The 20,280-nt window shown below is 35.5% G+C and overlaps 1 protein-coding gene and 1 long non-coding RNA gene across 2 annotated transcripts in view; one reads left to right on the forward strand and one right to left on the reverse strand.

Moving 5' to 3' along the window:
• The window catches only part of LOC142339090 (transmembrane protein 17B-like), a 330,316-nt gene extending 319,586 nt beyond the window's left edge, over positions 1 to 10,730 (reverse strand). The window contains exon 1 of the mRNA XM_075388806.1: positions 10,710 to 10,730. The gene's annotated coding sequence lies outside the window, so the exon portion shown is untranslated. The remainder of the gene's footprint in view (positions 1 to 10,709) is intronic.
• Positions 10,731 to 14,152: 3,422 nt separating this feature from the next.
• Positions 14,153 to 20,066, forward strand: LOC142339743 (uncharacterized). Its single transcript, XR_012759027.1, has 3 exons — positions 14,153 to 14,331; positions 14,957 to 14,976; positions 20,007 to 20,066. It is a non-coding gene; the product is annotated as an uncharacterized LOC142339743 (long non-coding RNA).
• The last annotated feature ends 214 nt before the right edge of the window (positions 20,067 to 20,280 follow it).

The raw sequence follows: 20,280 nt of genomic DNA on the forward strand, positions 1-20,280 counted from the left end.
TGTAGAGCAGGTTGGCTTAGAGTTACTGGCTGATATTGACTGATTTGCGCCAAAGACAAATTTTGCTAAACTATTCTGGATGCGCTGAAGTTTTGTCACTAACTTCGGATTTCTGATTTAGCCCAATGTAGAGTGCTTTGCAGTAGTTCTTACAGGAGAGATGAAAACCGCCAAATAAATTTTTCAACCGCCAGATCAAAATCGACTTCACTTTCAATTGCATACAATTATCTATGTTGTAAATAACATTGGCGGCACAGGTTGTTTACTTGTTTTTCAAGAGTTAGTTTGTCGTCTAGATAAAAAACCCAATAATCTGGCTCTAACTTTGATTTAAATAATCGACAAGTTGAGACCAAAATAAGCTGGACAAGAATTTATATCACAAACTGTTTTGAAAAGAATCATCTAACTCTTCATCGTATTAACTTTCAGTTTCAAGTATTTGAAAAACCCAACTAGGGCTGAAATTTTTTGCTCTTCCTCTTCAGAAAAATCGAAAATGAATTGACTATCGTCTGCGTAAAAAATGGTAAAGAATCTTTTCTTGGTAAGAAAATCTAATTTTGGTTCAAGATAGAGAAGGAAAAAATGGCCCCAAAAAGAGCCCTGTGGCACTCCTCATTAAGTAGGTAACTCGGAATACAGACCGTTCCCAATCTGAACTTAGAGCTTCCTTTCTCGTAGATAGCTCGTGAGGAATTCCAGAACAGTATCATGAAAACCATATTCTTTATGAAGAATATAAATAAGGATGTTGAAGTCCGCAGTATCGAATGCGCTTGTTAGATGAAGGCTAATCACCAATGCAAATTTACCCCTGCTCAAAAAATTTTTCAATTGCGTAATGCACAAATTGAGAGAAGTTTCTGTCGATTGACCCTCTCTGTAAGCTGATTGATTTCCGGGCAATAGCGAATCTGTCATTAAGTAGTTTTTCAGCTAAAGAAGAAAAACTTTCTCCATCAGTTTCGCAGAAAAATTTCAAATTGGTAACCGGCCTGTAATTTATTATTAAATTAGTATCTCCTTTTTTGAACAGTACTCATTTTTTGCAATAGTACTATGCTTCAATTCTTACAGGAAAACTCCCAAAACTAATACACAGTTTACAAGATCAGCACAAACACTTTAGTTGATTATTGAGAAAAATTTCAGATAAGCTATTGGTGCTATATCATTAGGCGAAGTCGAGTTGGAGAAATCCGTCACAATTTTCTCAATCTGTTGGCCATTATTTGAGTGTAACTTTTCCAGAGTACGCTTTGTGTGACATTAAGATACGGGGTTTGTGATTCACAAAGGGATTCACGAAGATTTTGAATTTTTTCGGCAAAAAAATTGTTAAAATCATCGGCAATTTGAAAGGGTTTTTAAAAATTCGCAACATACTGTTTGTTTTTGCAAATCTTAAATATCATCAAACATCAAAAATCGAATTTTTGAGCTATCATTATTCAACCGAAAATGGAGGTTAGACGAATGATTTTCCCCTAAGAGATCATGATATGTCTGTAAATACCCTTCAAATTTTACTTCATTATATGTGGTTGGGTTTTTCCGAACTAGACGTTCAAGTTTTGTTTCAAGACAATTAGCAGCTAAGCGCACTCTTCAACGAAATAACAGGGTTTACCACAAATTTGGGCTTTTTTTCCATAGGATGCCAAACAATTTCGAGCATAATCCAATGATCCATAAAATATTCAAAACTTTCATTCACAATTTCGTCGTTTGTGTCGTTTGATTGTGGACGGTAATAATCCATCATGTTTATGAATTCCGTTGAAAATTTTCTTGTGAAAATCTAGTTCACCAACTTTCCTCCATTTAAAACCGTATGTATCAACTTTGTTTGTCGCTTTCATTTCTACTTGAATATCAAAGAACACATGCATGTGGTCTGATTGGCTGCGTTTAATTTTCACACTAACTTGTTAATCGATATCAAAAAGAACCACGTCAAGGACTTCACTCCTCGAGATAGTCGGAACAGTAACTCAATTACTGAGATTGAACTCATTAAGCACAGAAATCAGGTTCAACGTGGCTTGAGAGCAATTTTTCGGAGGAAAGTTGAAATCGCCCGTAACCATGCAATTTGTAAGTCGAGGATAATAAAAAGAAAGGACTTTAACTTCTTTTGGAATGCACAAGTAAACCCATTTCGAATGCGATAAATAACGAGAACTAAGAACACGGTGCCGTAAAAATTTTTTTTTACAATATCACCTTCCCAATCATTGCAAAAAAGTTTTTCTAGAAATTTAACTTTAAAGCAATTTTTAATAAACAGTGCAATGCCAACACCAGATGAAGAATTTCTATTGATATGATAGTCACAGTAATTTTTTCCAGCGAAAATTTTTCAAGGAAAATCTGTAGATTCTGAAAACCATTAGCTGAATTAGTTTAATTTGGTTTGAAATTACACAGCGATGAAAGTACAACCTGTTGCAGTTTTGAAATACTAATCAAAGAATATATATATATTTATGTATATACATATACATATACATATGTACGAAGACTTGATTACTTAACTAGTATTTTAAGTGTATGACCTACTCGAGAATCAAGGTTCAAATTAGCAGTTGACATTGCTTTAATTTTGATTTTTGTGGGGTTTTTGTGCATTTAAAGTTTTTCATGAAACTGGAGTCACAAATTCTCCAAGTTGAAAAACAAAAAATTGGCTACTATTTTTTTAAAAACTATTTTTCATCTGCATCCTATTCAGTAATATAGTAAAACAGTGCTTAGCAATAATAGTAGTGTTTTGTTTACGTTTTCTTTGACGAGAGATACTTTAAGTGGAGCACCAAATAACAAAACAAGATTTGCCGCAAGTATTTTTAATATTAGTTGAAATTTATTGCCTCTCTGAGTAATTTTTTTCCCGTTTGTTCTTTTTTTTACAGAATTATGAAAATGCCAAAATTATGTTGTTCCACCTCCTGGAACGCCAGATTTCCATAGGAGCCGTTTCAGAATTTCAAACGTGCAAAGTGTGAATTTCTATTTTAGTTGAATTTAGTTCAAAATTTTAGTTGACTGTGGTTCAAAAAACTAGAGAATCTAGCTTGAATCTTCAACTACTGCAGTTTTTGATTACTACCAGATTTTTTGATTAAATCATATATTATTCAATCCAAAAATCTGTCAGTGATAAAAACAGCAGGAGTCGAGTAACCTGTTTCGTTTCTTAATAGTCACGTAACCTGTTGATCATATCTGAGAGTGAAGTTGTCAAATTGTACTATTCATAGTCATGTATCCGAGTTATTTTTGCTGGCAATTATTTTATCCTTAGAAAAGTCAATAGATGATGATGAAAACTTTGCTAGACCACTTTTGTAATCCTAAAAATGCTATCCTTATAGCATTAGAAAGCCTCACAGAATAGTAGAGTTTTTAGGTTCGATTTTAAGGTTCCCTTTTTTCACCTTGATTAGATACGGACTTCTTTGTGATCCCTTGCGGCAATTTGGGACACTGGAAAACAATTTTCAGGCAGTGGACAAAAAAGATTTGTTCCTTTGGAACATAATCAGTAAAAAGCACGGAGCTTTTCTTCTGTCAAACGAATGCATTAGGCAAAGAAGCTTGAAATCAATGTGTTGTCTATTGGCAAACAATGAAGTCTGTAGAGCAGGTTGGCTTAGAGTTACTGGCTGATATTGACTGATTTGCGCCAAAGACAAATCTTGCTAAACTATTCTGGATGCGCTGAAGTTTTGTCACTAACTTCGGATTTCTGATTTAGCCCAATGTAGAGTGCTTTGCAGTAGTTCTTACAGGAGAGATGAAAACCGCCAAATAAATTTTTCAACCGCCAGATCAAATCGACTTGACTTTCAATTGCATACAATTATCTATGTTGTAAATAACATTGGCGGCACAGGTTGTTTACTTGTTTTTCAAGAGTTAGTTTGTCGTCTAGATAAAAAACCCAATAATCTGGCTCTAACTTTGATTTAAATAATCAACAAGTTGAGACCAAAATAAGCTGGACAAGAATTTATTTCACAAACTGTTTTGAAAAGAATCATCTAACTCTTCATCGTATTAACTTTCAGTTTCAAGTACTTAAAAAACCCAACTAGGGCTGAAATTTTTTTCCGAGATTTGCTCTTCCTCTTCAGAAAAATCGAAAATGAAATGACTATCGTCTGCGTAAAAAATGGTAAAGAATCTTTTCTTGGTAAGAAAACCTAATTTTGGTTCAAGATAGAGAAGGAAAAAATGGCCCCAAAAAGAGCCCTGTGGCACTCCTCATTAAGTAGGTAACTCGGAATACAGACCATTCCCAATCTGAACTTAGAGCTTCCTTTCTCGTAGATAGCTCGTGAGGAATTCCAGAACAGTATCATGAAAACCATATTCTTTATGAAGAATATAAATAAGGATGTTGAAGTCCGCAGTATCGAATGCACTTGTTAAATGAAGGCTAATCACCAATGCAAATTTACCCCTGCTCAAAAAATTTTTCAGTTGCGTAATGCAAAAATTGAGAGAAGTTTCTGTCGATTGACCCTCTCTGTAAGCTGATTGATTTCCGGGCAATAGTGAATCTGTCATTAAGTAGTTTTTCAGCTAAAGAAGAAAAACTTTCTCCATCAGTTTCGCAGAAAAATTTCAAATTGGTAACCGGCCTGTAATTTATTATTAAATTAGTATCTCCTTTTTTGAACAGTACTCATTTTTTGCAATAGTACTATGCTTCAATTCTTACAGGAAAACTCCCAAAACTAATACACAGTTTACAAGATCAGCACAAACACTTTAGTTGATTATTGAGAAAAATTTCAGATAAGCTATTGGTGCTATATCATTAGGCGAAGTCGAGTTGGAGAAATCCGTCACAATTTTCTCAATCTGTTGGCCATTATTTGAGTGTAACTTTTCCAGAGTACGCTTTGTGTGACATTAAGATACGGGGTTTGTGATTCACAAAGGGATTCACGAAGATTTTGAATTTTTTCGGCAAAAAAATTGTTAAAATCATCGGCAATTTGAAAGGGTTTTTAAAAATTCGCAACATACTGTTTGTTTTTGCAAATCTTAAATATCATCAAACGTCAAGAATCGAATTTTTGAGCTATCATTATTCAACCGAAAATGGAGGTTAGACGAATGATTTTCCCCTAAGAGATCATGATATGTCTGTAAATACCCTTCAAATTTTACTTCATTATATGTGGTTGGGTTTTTCCGAACTAGACGTTCAAGTTTTGCTTCAAGACGTTTAGCAGCTAAGCGCACTCTTCAACGAAATAACAGGGTTTACCACAAATTTGGACTTTTTTTCCATAGGATGCCAAACAATTTCGAGCATAATCCAATGATCTATAAAATATTCAAAACTTTCATTCACAATTTCGTCGTTTGTATCGTTTGATTGTGGACGGTAATAATCCATCATGTTTATGAATTCCGTTGAAAATTTTCTTGTGAAAATCTAGTTCACCAACTTTCCTCCATTTAAAACCGTATGTATCAACTTTGTTTGTCGCTTTCATTTCTACTTGAATATCAAAGAACACATGCATGTGGTCTGATTGGCTGCGTTTAATTTTCACACTAACTTGTTAATCGATATCAAAAAGAACCACGTCAAGGACTTCACTCCTCGAGATAGTCGGAACAGTAACTCAATTACTGAGATTGAACTCATTAAGCACAGAAATCAGGTTCAACGTGGCTTGAGAGCAATTTTTCGGAGGAAAGTTGAAATCGCCCGTAACCATGCAATTTGTAAGTCGAGGATAATAAAAAGAAAGGACTTTAACTTCTTTTGGAATGCACAAGTAAACCCATTTCGAATGCGATAAATAACGAGAACTAAGAACACGGTGCCGTAAAAATTTTTTTTTTACAATATCACCTTCCCAATCATTGCAAAAAAAGTTTTTCTAGAAATTTAACTTTAAAGCAATTTTTAATAAACAGTGCAATGCCAACACCAGAAGAAGAATTTCTATTGATATGATAGTCACAGTAATTTTTCCAGCGAAAATTTTTCAAGGAAAATCTGTAGATTCTGAAAACCATTAGCTGAATTAGTTTAATTTGGTTTGAAATTACACAGCGATGAAAGTACAACCTGTTGCAGTTTTGAAATACTAATCAAAGAATATATATATTTATGTATATACATATACATATACATATGTACGAAGACTTGATTACTTAACTAGTATTTTAAGTGTATGACTTACTCGAGAATCAAGGTTCAAACTAGCAGTTGACATTGCTTTACTTTTGATTTTTGTGGCGTTTTTGTGCATTTAAAGTTTTTCATGAAACTCGAGTCACAAATTCTCCAGGTTGAGAAACAAAAAATTGGCTACTATTCTTTTAAAAACTATTTTTCATCTGCATCTGATTCAGTAATATAGTAAAACAGTGCTTAGCAATAATAGTAGTGTTTTGTTTACGTTTTCTTTGACGAGAGATACTTTAAGTGGAGCACCAAATAACAAAACAAGATTTGCCGCAAGTATTTTTAATATTAGTTGAAATTTATTGCCTCTCTGAGTAATTTTTTCCCGTTTATTCTTTTTTTACACAATTATGAAATTGCCAAAATTCTGTTGTTCCACCTCCTGGAACGCCAGATTTCCATAGGAGCCGTTACAGAATTTCAAACGTGCAAAGTGTGAGTTTCTATTTTAGTTGAATTTGGTTCAAAATTTTAGTCGACTGTGGTTCAAAAAACTTGAGAATCTAGCTTGAATCTTCAACTACTGCAGTTTTTGATTACTACCAGATTTTCTGATTAAATCATATATGATTCAATCGAAAAATCTGTCAGTGATAAAAACAGCAGGAGTCGAGTAACCTGTTTCATTTCTTAATAGTCACGTAACCTGTTGATCATATCTGAGAGTGAAGTTGTCAAATTGTATTATTCATAGTCATGTATCAGAGTTGTTTTTGCTGGCAATGATTTTATGCTTCGAAAAGTCAATAGATGATGATGAAAGTTTTGCTAGACCAATTTTTCTAATCCCAAAAATGCTATCCTTGTAGCATTAGAAAGCCTCACAGAATAGTAGAATTTTTAGGTTCGATTTGAAGGTTCCGTAAAACCTTAAATCCCTTGCGGTAAATTGGGACACTGAAAAGCAATTTTCAGACAGTGGACAAAAAAGATTTGTTCCTTTGGAACATAATCAGTAAAAAGCACTGAGCTTTTCTTCTGTCAAACGAATGCATTAGGCAAAGAAGCTTGGAATCGATGTTATGTCTATTGGCAACTAATGAAGTCTGTAGAGCAGGTTGGCTTAGAGTTACTGGCTGATATTGACTTATTTGCGCCAAAGGCAAGTCTTGCTGCACTATTCTGGATGCGCTGAAGTTCTGTCACTAACTTCGGATTTCTGATTTAGCCCAATGTAGAGTGCCTTGCAGTAGTTCTTACAGGAAAGATGGAAACCGCCAAATAAGTTTTTCAACCGCCAGATCAAAATCGACTTGACTTTCAATTGCATACAATTTTCTAAGTTGTAAATAACATTGGCGGCACACGTTGTTTACTTGTTTTTCAAGAGTTAGTTTGTCGTCTAGATAAAAAAACCCAATATTCTGGCTCTAACTTTGATTTCAATAATCAACAAGTTGAGACCAAAATAAACTGGATAAGAATATATATCACAAACAGTTTTGAAAAGAATCATCTAACTCTTCATCGTATTAACTTTCAATTTCAAGTAGTTAAAAATCCCAACTAGGGCTGAAATTTGTTTCCGAGATTTGCTCTTCCTCTTCAGAAAAATCGAAAATGAATTGACTATCGTCTGCGTAAAAAATGGCAAAGAATCTTTTCTTGGTAAGAAAATCTAGTTTTGTTTCAAGATAGAGAAGGAAAAAATGGCCCCAAAAAGAGCCCTGTGGCACTCCTCATTAAGTAGGTAACTCGGAATACAGACCGTTCCCAATCTGAACTTAGAGCTTCCTTTCTCGTAGATAGCTCGTGAGGAATTCCAGAACAGTATCATGAAAACCATATTCTTTATGAAGAATATAAATAAGGATGTTGAAGTCCGCAGTATCGAAAGCACTTGTTAAATCAAGGCTAATCACCAACGCAAATTTAGCCCTGCTCGAAAAATTTTTCAATTGCGTAATGCAAAAATTGAGAGAAGTTTCTGTCGATTGACCCTCTCTGTAAGCTGATTGATTTCCGGGCAATAGCGAATCTGTCATTAAGTAGTTTTTCAGCTAAAGAAGAAAAACTTTCTCCATCAGTTTCGCAGAAAAATTTCAAATTGGTAACTGGCCTGTAATTTATTATTAAATTAGTATCTCCTTTTTTGAACAGTACTCATTTTTTGCAATAGTACTATGCTTCAATTCTTACAGGAAAACTCCCAAAACTAATACACAGTTTACAAGATCAGCACAAACACTTTAGTTGATTATTGAGAAAAATTTCAGATAAGCTATTGGTGCTATATCATTAGGCGAAGTCGAGTTGGAGAAATCCGTCACAATTTTCTCAATCTGTTGGCCATTATTTGAGTGTAACTTTTCCAGAGTACGCTTTGTGGGACATTAAGATACGGGGTTTGTGATTCACAAAGGGATTCACGAAGATTTTGAATTTTTTCGGCAAAAAAATTGTTAAAATCATCGGCAATTTGAAAGGGTTTTTAAAAATTCGCAACATACTGTTTGTTTTTGCAAATCTGAAATATCATCAAACGTCAAGAATCGAATTTTTGAGCTATCATTATTCAACCGAAAATGGAGGTTAGACGAATGATTTTCCCCTAAGAGATCATGATTTGTCTGTAAATACGCTTCAAATTTTACTCCATTATATGTGGTTGGGTTTTTCCGAACTAGGCGTTCAAGTTTTCTTTCAAGACGTTTAGCAGCTAAGCGCACTCTTCAACGAAATAACAGGGTTTACCACAAATTTGGACTTTTTTTTCAATAGGATGCCAAACAGTTTCGAGCATAATCCAATGATTCATAAAATATTCAAAATTTTTATTCACAATTTCGTCGTTTGTATCGTTTGATTGTGGACGGTAATAATCCATCATGTTTATGAATTCCGTTGAAAATTTTCTTGTGAAAGTCTAGTTCACCAAATTTTCTCCATTTAAAACCGTATGTATTAATTTTGTTTGTCGCTTTCATTTCTACTTGAATATCAAAGAACACATGCATGTGGTCTGATTGGCTGGGTTTAATTTTCCCACTAACTTGTTAATCGATATCAAAAAAACCACGTCAAGGACTTCACCCCTCGAGATAGTTGGAACAGTAACTCGATTACTGAGATTGAACTCATTAAGCACAGAAATCAGGTTCAACGTGGGTTCAGAGCAAATTTTCGGAGGAAAGTTGAAATCGCCCATAACCATGCAATTAGTAAGCCGAGGATAATAAAAAGAAAGGAGTTCAGATAACTTCTTTTGGAGTGCACAAGTAAACCCATTTCGAATGCGATAAATAACGAGAACTAAAAACACGGTGCCATAAAAAATATTTTTTACGATATCACCTTCCCAATCATTGCAAAAAATTTTTTCTAGAAATTTAACTTTAAAGCAATTTTTAAAAAACAGTGCAATGCCAACACCACAAGAAGAATTTCTATTGATATGATAGTCACAGTAGTTTTTTCCAGCGAAAATTTTTCCAGGAAAATCTGTAGATTCTGAAAACCGTGTTTCCGTGACCGCAAGAAATGATGAATCATTTGCCAGAAAAATTGTTGATAAAATTTCAAGTTTGTTTTTCAAAGACCTTGCATTCCATAGACACCCATAAATACGTCTTGGTTGTCAATTTTCCGCATATTGACCATCTCTCAGAGTTTTGAGTTATGAACAACCCTCATCATCTAAAAAAATAGCGTCGTAGAACAATGTTTTCAGGTCATGTGTCACTCGACTCAACTAAATCAGTCTTGTTTGCCGGAAAAACCAGATGAAAAGATTTTTGATCCGAACTTCTACAGGGGATTTCTCTGCTTCCAAGAAGTGCATCCAGATTATGAGCTATGCAGTACTCCACCAATATTGAGATGTCAACACTATTATCCACACGGCTAAGAAAATAATGATTTCTGGGTGGTTTTGGTTCAACCGGCTTCAAGCCTTTAAAACGAGAATTATTATTCGATTTGTTTCCTTGTACAACTTCTATTTGCCGCACTTCCCTCTTTCGTTTTTTGTTGTTAGCTCCTGTTGAGACAATGAAGCTGTTGCGTCGATGAATATTCATGTGGAATAATTTTTTTTGCAATATTTGAGTTTTTCATTTTTCGGAGTAAAATGCATTTGTATTTCTTTCAATGTCTCTGCATTTTTTCTTTCCTTGACAGAATCACAGATTAAAAACTTCGTCCAGTGAGGTTTGCTCATTTTGTCTGCTCATTTGTTTAAATTCATCTTGAAGAAGCAAAACTTCTGATTGAATATCATCCACAATATTCAACTTGTTTGCGATGGAAGTCAACAGCGAATGAATACTTAGCCTCAAGCAAGAATTTCAGCTCCACATAGACGAAGTAGGGTTGATCACAATTGAATCCAGTGGGCAACACCTTAAACACACAGCAGCCTTTCGACAACAGACGCAGAGAGAAGGCTCCTCACTCATACTTTTATTGCATCCGCAGCAAATGATTTTTACTGACTGATGACCATTGTCACCGTCAGTTTCGTTCATCTCAATTTGAAAAAAAAATTTAATAAGTTTATCACAACATTAGGCTAAAAAGAGGAGCCGTTCTATGTTTCATTTAGGAATGGAGATTTTCATACACTTCTATTTAAACTTTTTTCCTGGATCAAAAGTTCTACAGAGCAGATGCAATTTTCAGATCACTCCTGTTGTCCCGGAAGCTTAGAAGGAAAGTTTATTAACGCTAAAGACTTAACGGAAGACTTTAGCAATGTCAAATTCTGAATGACTTATGACATCAGGTCTTAAATGGTTGTGGAGAACGTAAGCAAGATCTTTTAATTTGAAAAAAAAGGATGCTTGTTAAGGTGTGCGCTCGCACATCAAGCTCCAACTCAAGATGCTCTACATTAAAATCATTAGCTATTATCTAATTTATTTATTCCAATTAATATCTATACTAATCGAGCTGAAAAAATACCAAACGATTAAATAGGTTCACTTGGGTTTCTTATAAAATAATTGAGAAAAACTACATAAAGAATAAATAAACAGCAAAAATAGAAAATTCTAAAAAAGGAGACAAAATTTTCGAAACGAATAGAAGTGAACTTTTCAGTACAAAGATTTTTTTTCTGTCAATTGTGTAACAACAACAATTTTTTTCTTTAACTAGAAGACTTCAAGAAATCAACAGATATGAACGAATATTTTAAAAGCACGAAATCTTTGAGAAAACCCGTAGTATCAACGACATTAAATTCAATAGCTTTCACCGGAAGTCAATAAATACGCTACATTATGCGTCAATGGGATGAAAACGCTATTTATTGTTGATCAGTCATCAATAAGACATCAGAATAAGTCTTCTGACTATTGAAGCGGTAACAAATACAGGCAAAAACAAAAAATTCTTAAGAGAAATGGGAGAAGAAAGCTTCAAAGCCATTTAATCCACAAGGTTTGCTATGAAAACTTTATCCATGATTCCTATAACGTCTTCTTTGAGACAAAGGGAACTATCAAAACTGGGATATTGTGATAACATTCCGAGCAGAAACTAAATTATGAACGAAAACATCAAAAATTAAAGAAAATATATGAAACCTCGTCGAATCAAAGTCATAAAACCAATAATTGAAATTAAAACAGCTAACCAAAAAAATTTGGCTGCACTAAAAATTTTGGGGGTCCTATCACTACTGAGACTGATTTAGAGTTCGCGAAAACAAGTTTAAGATCGGCTAACGTTCAGAAATGTTTTTTTAAAATTTTTTAAAAGCCTTAATAGCCATTAGCTGTCCACTCAAAGCACTAAATAGGCTCACTTAATGCTCATTAGGAAGACTATTGCACTTTTAGTCAACGTGTCTATGGCATAGGACTTCTAACATTCAGTAAAATCTCAAAAAAAATTTCATTAAAAATTACGATCATTCAGAGTCGAAGCCAAAAAAATATGAGCGATTCCTTGAAAACCAATTTTTTGTTCATTGGGCATCATTGGACTTCAAATGAGGTTTGTTATTAACGGAACCTTTACATGAAAGGTGACTTTTCTCTTAGTGACTTAAAAAACAAAAAAATGTTAAAGTTTTTCTAAAAAAATAGCTCTCAAATAGAACTTTTGATAGTAAATTGCTGTATGAGACCAGAACTAGTCCTTTTAATCGCTTTTTGTCTATTAGGAACACCAAGTTGATGCATTTTGTAGCGTGAAAGGTAATTTTGAATTAAAATTTTTATAGAAAAATATTTAATTCGAGCAAAAACTACGCTAAAAGTGAACAAAAGTGAACCAAATATGCTGTGTTCACATGAATTTTTAAAACTCGATAACTTATCGAAAAAAATGAAATTCAAAAAAATCATTTAATTTCTGATTCTACGCTGGACGAGCTTTTTAATGATACCACTCGCATTTCTCTACGAAGAATATATCGATCGGCCAAAATTGTCTGAAAAAAAACCCATGTGAGTATATAGTTCCTCCCCCCACATGTGGGATCGGAACAACTAGGCTATTTTGCATCTTTAGGGAGGTATAATATCGAAGTTTTTTAAAGTATGAATATTTGCTTATTTTTGCAATTCTAACTGGTTCAACTAGGGTCCCTATTTGTTCTTCAATTATGAAACCAATATTCCGAAATCAAAGCTGTGTTGCGAATGTTTTGCTTAACTCGGCAATAAAGCAGTTTTATTTTACAGATGCTTGAGATCTTTGTCTATGTTAATAGTGAATTACTTAGAACAAAACTGTCCATTAATGCTGAGTATCATGTCTACAATCCAATAATATTTCTGCGTGTAACATCAACTCAATAATAATTGTCATTGCTTAAAATTGCCACAGAATTGGTATTAGGTCAGTTGAGCTAATCTTCAGTATTGATGAACAGTTTTTTCAGTAGAATAGCTATATTAACGCATGAAAAGAAGCACGCATGCTTCTAAAATAGGCCCATTAGACTACCTTTTTTGACGTTATCGTCATTAATATATTTTACTCTCTGGACTCGCTGCAATCCAACAATAACTCGATAATTTCAAAAGCAGTAGTTTGTTTAATATACATTTAATAAACCGTTTTCAAAGCTTAAAGACCAAAATAATGGCTGAAAAAAGACTATCTACTCTGGGAAACTATTCCGTACCACCCCCCCCCCCCCCCCCCCCGCTTAATAAGCAGCTACCGCTGGTCGCCACTTTTCGCACGTGCTACTTTTAACGTAGAAACGTGCTATATGGCAAGAGAATAGATCTGATTATTGGATAGCTGGTTTAAAAGAATTAGAGTGCTACTTCCCGCGCCGGGGATTCCTACTTACTTTTCGTCGGATCGAAGAGTTGTTCATTTCAGTTCAAACTCATACCCAAAGTTTGTCTTTGCAGATAGTTTTTAGAACTCCAAGTTTTTTTGGTCTAGCCTGATTTTGTAAAACCGTGCTCTAGTTTGGTTCCATCTTTGTGCACACTCTTATGAAGGAACAACAAGAGTTTAAGAGTGTAATGAGAAACGAAAGAAGTCATAAGGGTTGAAAAAAAGAGTATTTTTTTATTAGTCCACCATAAATTACACTCTGTAAATAACAAGGCTGTAAGAGTGTAAAAAACTGATTGATACTTAGCATAATGGTGGAAGTAAAGGTAATTGTTTTTCATTCCACAATAAATTACACGCTTTGCAAAGAGTGTAAAAAGAGTGGAGAAAGGAGTATAAATGCAATGTAGTATTTTATAATTACACTATTACACTCTTTTCCCCAATAAATAGGAGTGGAAGACGGATTACACCCTAATCCGCTCTAATTAGGGGTAAAATAGGGGTGAAACCTCGGCCCGGGTTTTGAATTTCTCTTTGATTAGTGTTTGGCCTCGTCTCAACTCTGCCCGGTGCAGTATTCAATTGTTGCATTCAAAAATAGTTCTCTAACTATTAGACAGGAAACCACGGAAACTGCGGCAAAACTGTAAGTAACGGAATCAACTGATGACTTCTTATTTCACCCAAAAGTCACGTGTTAAGATTTTCCACCAATATGAGAGCGGAGAACGTTGCAATAACGTTTTTGATTGTGTCATGTCCGTGTTCAGGGATGTTACCTTTCAACTTATGATTTTACAACCTCATTTTGTTCTATTTTGGCCCAAGAATCATGAGCTCTAGTAAAACTGCGTCAGGTACGGACACTTTTTCCGTTTTTGATCTGTTTCTCGTCTTCTCTTACCGTACCCTTTTTGGAGCTAATATGCTTCACCCCCCCCCCCCCCCCGCTTAGTGGGTATATATTTTTTACGCCCCAGACACACGAGCTAATTTTTACATAGCAACGTGCTATAACAGTTTATAAACTGCGGGGTGGTGGGAGGGGGAGGGGGGATCTTTTTTTGTTTTTGTTTTGAAACGACTGGGCTAACAAATTAGATCATGTTTCGCTCTAATACGGGTAAATAATTTGGTGAGTGGGTGGGTATCCATTGTACAAATAGAAAATTCATTCTAAGAAAAAAACTGGCTTGGAGGAAACAGTTTCCGTATTTTTCTCATATCTTTCCTTTTGGGTCAATAATGGAAAATATCCGAAATTTCTGTATCTTCTCCGATAATTCTCCTTCTATGGACTCTGTGTCTTTCCCGGGGAGAGAAACAGAACAATTCCCACTTTTTCTTTAGTTAAACTTTTTGTGAAATTTGGATGGGATTTTATCTTGAATTTTTTCGAAGACCTCTTTTGATCCATTTATCTTAAGAAGATTTTAAGACCTCGAATATTTTTTGGTGAATTAAAATGATCTGTTGTTTTAGCGGTGCTGATTGGACTCCTGGTAAGAACTATTTCAAGTGGCATAGTTTCCTAGGTTTAGACCGCAACTTATGAAAAGACTTCATAACTCAAGTTGGGGGTACAACATTGACTTTAAATACAGAGTCCTACGCCTAGTTAAAGTCAAATGTAAAGTCATTTCATCGGGCCGGCTAAGATCTTTTAATAGCCCGAGCAAGAACTTTTTCTTAAATTGACTTGAGTCGAGCATGGCCTTTTCATGAGTCGAGGCAGTCACTTTTTGTGATCAATATTTTTTTTTCATTTCATAACCAAATGATTGGAGTTGTTTTCCATACCCTTTCAAAGACATACATAAGCCATTGCAATTTATAAGGTTAGAAATTAGCAATCATAGGTTGCCGGGGAGGAAAACTAAACATATCCGATCCCTTGGTTATGATATGAAAAAGTCACCATCCTTATTATGAAGCGCAAATAAGCTCCAGACAGGGTGGTTTTTTTGGTCAGTGGGAAAAAGCAATAAATCATCTCAAATCATCTCCCTTAATTTACAACTCATGCTCTTGATAAAGAAAAAATAATTTTCTTGGATATCAAAACACATGAGCACAATTTATTTTGCTGAATTTAATTAGATTAGATAGTAACAAGACTTCAGGTTGGGGCTATACTCAAACTTGGGCCCCCAATTACTTTTTATCGATTTTTTCAATGTATGGAGATCATTGGTTTCCCTAAGGTTCTCAAGTATGCATATACAAAACTTAGCTCATTCAAAAAAAATCGATTGAACAAAAAGGTGTTGGGCATTCAGATCAAAAAGACTACAATTAATTCTGTTCTCTACTTAAAAGAAAAAAATAATAGAAAAAAATGATAAATGGTATTGACACAACAGCGTTTTCAGACATTGGAATATCGCTCTATATCGCATTTTCACTCTATATTGCATTATATTAATTTTTCAGAAACCAATTAGTCTTTTAAAATGCCTTTTCAAAGACAGAAATCAACCAGAAAAAATCAGTTCGAAGTTTTTGGATGAAATTGCAATTAATCATGGCGGCCCTCAGGGAACAGTTATAGGCCATTTAGTTTTCTCTCATATGAAAAAAGAGCGTGACTTTGATATGGTTCGAGTTGCTGATGAAACCAAGTTGCTTTATGATCTACTCTGTTTCGGCGGCTCTTTTTTTGTACCCCATTACATGTTAAATAGCGCGTTGCTATGTTAAAAAATTTTGTGCCCACGCAGCTGGGGGGGGGGAGGAGGGGTTGTGTGATGTGCAACAAATATATCCTCAGCATCTACCTATATTTTTTAATTGCTCTCAAACGAAGTTTGTAGCAATTACATTAGTCCTGTCGGTCTTTTTACGACTGGAAGGGGAGTATTGATATTCTACAGGTTTTTACGACTCGAACAGGAGTATTGAGATTCTACAGGTTTTTACGACTCGAATAGGAGTATTGAGATTCTAGAGGTTTTTTTTAGCAGAAAGCAAGTTTGTTCATGACTTGAATTTTGACTTCTTTCTGCTCGAGCATTTACCTCCATTTTTGATTGTTGACTTCTGTTTTCGAACATTGGACTCTAACAGTAGCTTTGTTTGTAATGTATAGTAATTAGGAACTGCTGGTAATGTTCAAGGTGATGAGGTCATTTTGAGATTTTTTCTTCCTATATAAGTCATCCCTAGTTATCTAAACTACACCGCGCAACCCCCCCCCCCCACCACCCATCTACCCCCCCCCCCCCAACCACCTATCTACCTCCCAAACACCTACCTACACCGCCCCCGCACCCCATCTTACTCCCCACCTATCCCCACCGCCTCCCTTCACCTAGCTACCCCCACCTACCCCACCCCCTCCCCCAACTACCCCAGCACTACCCACCCACCAAAATACTTACCCCCACCACCTATCTAACCCCCACGCCCCACCTCATCTAGCCCCCCCCCCCCACACCCACCTAAAAAATTGTCGGCATTTTTGAAACACTTTAATGTGGTTTGTTGGGCTACTTTTGTTTTTTTTTCTCTTGTCTTTTTTGATGTTATGATTTGGTAAAGTTAGGTTAGAGATTATATGCACGACGATTTGGAGCCGTTTCCAGTATTCTACCGGGCTATGTATTTTTTTATTTAGCAGAAAGCAAGTTTGTTCATGACTTCAATTTTGACTTCTTTCTATTCGAGATTTACCTCCGTTTTTGATTGTTGACTTCCATTTTCGAACATTGGACTTTAACAATAGCTTGGTTTGTAATGTATATCAATTGATAACAGTCTGTAATTTAAGGTGAAGAGGTCAAATTTGAGAAAATTTGATCCCTTTTAAACTACCTACCACCCAAAGAAACTACCCCCCCCCCACGTACCTACCCCCCCCCAAACGTACCGACCCCCCCCCACGGTACCTAACCCCCACCCCAACGTACCCCTCCCCTCGTAGCTAACTACCCCCCACCCCTGGTATCTACCTATTCCCCCCTCGTAGCTACCTACCCCAACCCCCCCCCCCCCCCCCACGTACCTACGCCCCACCAAAACTACTTATACTCCCACCACCACCTATCTGCCCCACCTACCAACCCCACCCCCCAACAGCACCTACCCACACCCCTGAACTGAAAAAAAGTTAACGCTTTTTATGTTATATTGGTCTCTTATTTTTGTTATTTCTTGTGTTTTTTTCGATATTTTGGTTTTTCCAAGTTAGTGTAGAAATTAATTTGCACGACAATTCGAGTCGTTTCCGGTATTATACCGGCTATGATTTTTTTAGCAGAGAGCAGGTTTGTTCAATACTTGAATTTTGATTTCTTTCTATTCGAGTTTTTTACCTCCGTTTTTGATTGTTGACATCTGTTTTCGAATATTGGACTTTAACAATAGCTTAGTTTGTAATTTATATCAATTAATAACAGTCTGTAATTCAAGGTAAGAGGTCAATTTGAGAAAATTTGATCCCATTCAACTACCTATCCCCCAAAGAAACTACCCCCCCCCCCCCCACGTACCTACGCCCCACCGCAACTACCTACACCTCCACCACCACCTACCTGTCCTCACCTACCAACCCCCCACCAGCACCTACTCACACCCCTGAACTGTAAAAATTTTTAACGCTTTTTATGTTATATTAGCCTTCTATTTTTGCTATTTTTAGTGTTTTTTCGATGTTCTGATTTTAGGATAGAATTAGGGTAGGAGATTGTTTTGCACGACGATTCGAGTTGTTTCCGGTATTCTACCGGCTAGTTTTCTAATGCGTTTTTTTGCTTAACTGATTTTTCGTCCGACGCTTTTGACTTTTTGTCTTCAAAAACAGGATAAACAGGCAGCACCCATTGGGCATTAAGTGTTCTTAGAGCCTATGAGCTTTGTTTCAGCTAAATCTCTTTTGGAGACTTATACTTATACTTATGGTGTGAAGGGCGGTTCTTAGAGTTTGAAGACACCCCCACTGTTGACCCCCCGCCACTATTGTCCCCCACCCCACCACCGCGCTGTTGCCCCCCGCACCAGTGTAGCCCTTATCAGCCCGCCCTGGTGCAACCAGCGACCAGACAACATTCTAATAGTTTTTCAACTTTTTATGTTACAAGTTTTAGCAATTTTTTTGATAAAAACTTGCTACTTGCTTTTTTCAGCGTTTTTTAATTAAAATTTTGTGGTTTAGGATTTTTTAGCCTCAAGAGCCAGGGAACCTCCTCTAGGATTTGGAAATAGGTTACTGTATTATTTCTAGATTATATAGAATGTCTTGCAAGAATTTAACATCACGAGTTATAGCATATGTTTTGGACAGTTTTTGCCATTTTTTTAAAAAATTTTTTCAACATTTATAGTCATTATTCTGGTTTATTGAGCCTCAAGTGTCAGAAACCTCCGTTAGGATTTGATAATAAGTTACTGGAGTTTTTTGCCGGCCATTGATTAGTTTTCAAATATTAATATCACAAACTTTTGCAATTTTTTTAAAATAAAACTTGATTTTTTTCAAGTTAAAATTTTTTGTCACCTTTTAGGTTTCTCTAGCCTCAAGAGCCAAGGAACTTCCTTTAGGGTTTGATAATATGTTATTGCATAGTTTATAGTCGCAGTGGAATGTTATTCAAGATTTTAATATCACGAATTTCAACAATTTTTCCAAAATAATTGCAATTTTTTCATATTTGGAATTGTTTCCGGCAGCAGAGGCCCTGGGAGCTCCTTCAAGTTTTGATAATAAGCTGCTGCATTGTTTTGCTAGTTAATGGCATGCTTTCCAACAATTTTTTTTTACTCCAGTTTAGTAATTTTTTGGATAAAACTTAAATTTTTCAAAATTTTGGAAAGTTTTTATGTTCCAAAGGTTTGGATCTTATGGGCTGTGAAACCATTTTAAGTTTTCTCCTCAGGTGAAACCTTTTCTTCTCTTTTTCGTTCACGTTTTATCTCTCTCTTTCTCTGACTCTATCCCCTCTCTCTCTCTCTCTCTCTCTCTCTCTCTCTCTCTCTCCTTAATGATGCCCGCACTTCAGCTGCTGTTATGTGGCGTAAGGTCATCATCTGTGATCTTCATTAACAATGAGTTTTAGTAGAATTTTTTTTATCATGAATGAAATAACAGGTATATTTTATGAAATCATTGTTAATTACTCTCAAAAACTATTTGTAGCAAATATATTAATCCCGTTTGTCTTTTATCCAATTTTTTGCTTGGCCGATTTTTTCAATTTTTCCTCTGACCCATTTGACTTTCGTCTTCAGAAACGGGATAGAGGTCAATCACAACCGCGCTAGCCTGCTGACGAAGCCAGCCGCTCGCCGGTCGTTTGAGAGCAATTCGCCCGACGTTAGTCAGTTATGTTAATATCTTTACCTCTATGATACATTTAGTTGCAAAATAGTGATCCGCTTAATTGAACTATTTACGGATTCTATTTATTAATTGGATCAACTTCTACCGGGTTGAAAACACACTGGAGCGCTGAAACAGAATAGATCCAATATCTTTACCGATTGTGTGATATCCGGTTAAAAATCAAAATTTTAACCATACACTTTTATGTTTCAGTGTCTGTTGGTTCTGGGATTTGTCATTGTTCTGTGTGTATGTGTCTTTCGCAACAATAAGTTAGTACATAATAGTGCAAGAGCATATTAGTTAGTACATGTTAGTACAAGATAGTGCTATGTAAATTAAATGTTTTAGGTTGTGCCGTTTTTAGCACCCATCACAAATTATATGCTGTTATGAAGCTATTCCCCCCAGCGTTTTTATGATCCCTAGTTACAATTTATGTGTTATTTTATAGCACGTTACTATGCAAAAAAAAATAGTTGTGCTT

Source organism: Convolutriloba macropyga, chromosome 5, assembly GCF_964194025.1.
Source record: "Convolutriloba macropyga chromosome 5, txConMacr16.3, whole genome shotgun sequence".
In the NCBI taxonomy this organism is placed as follows: Eukaryota; Metazoa; Xenacoelomorpha; order Acoela; family Convolutidae; genus Convolutriloba; species Convolutriloba macropyga.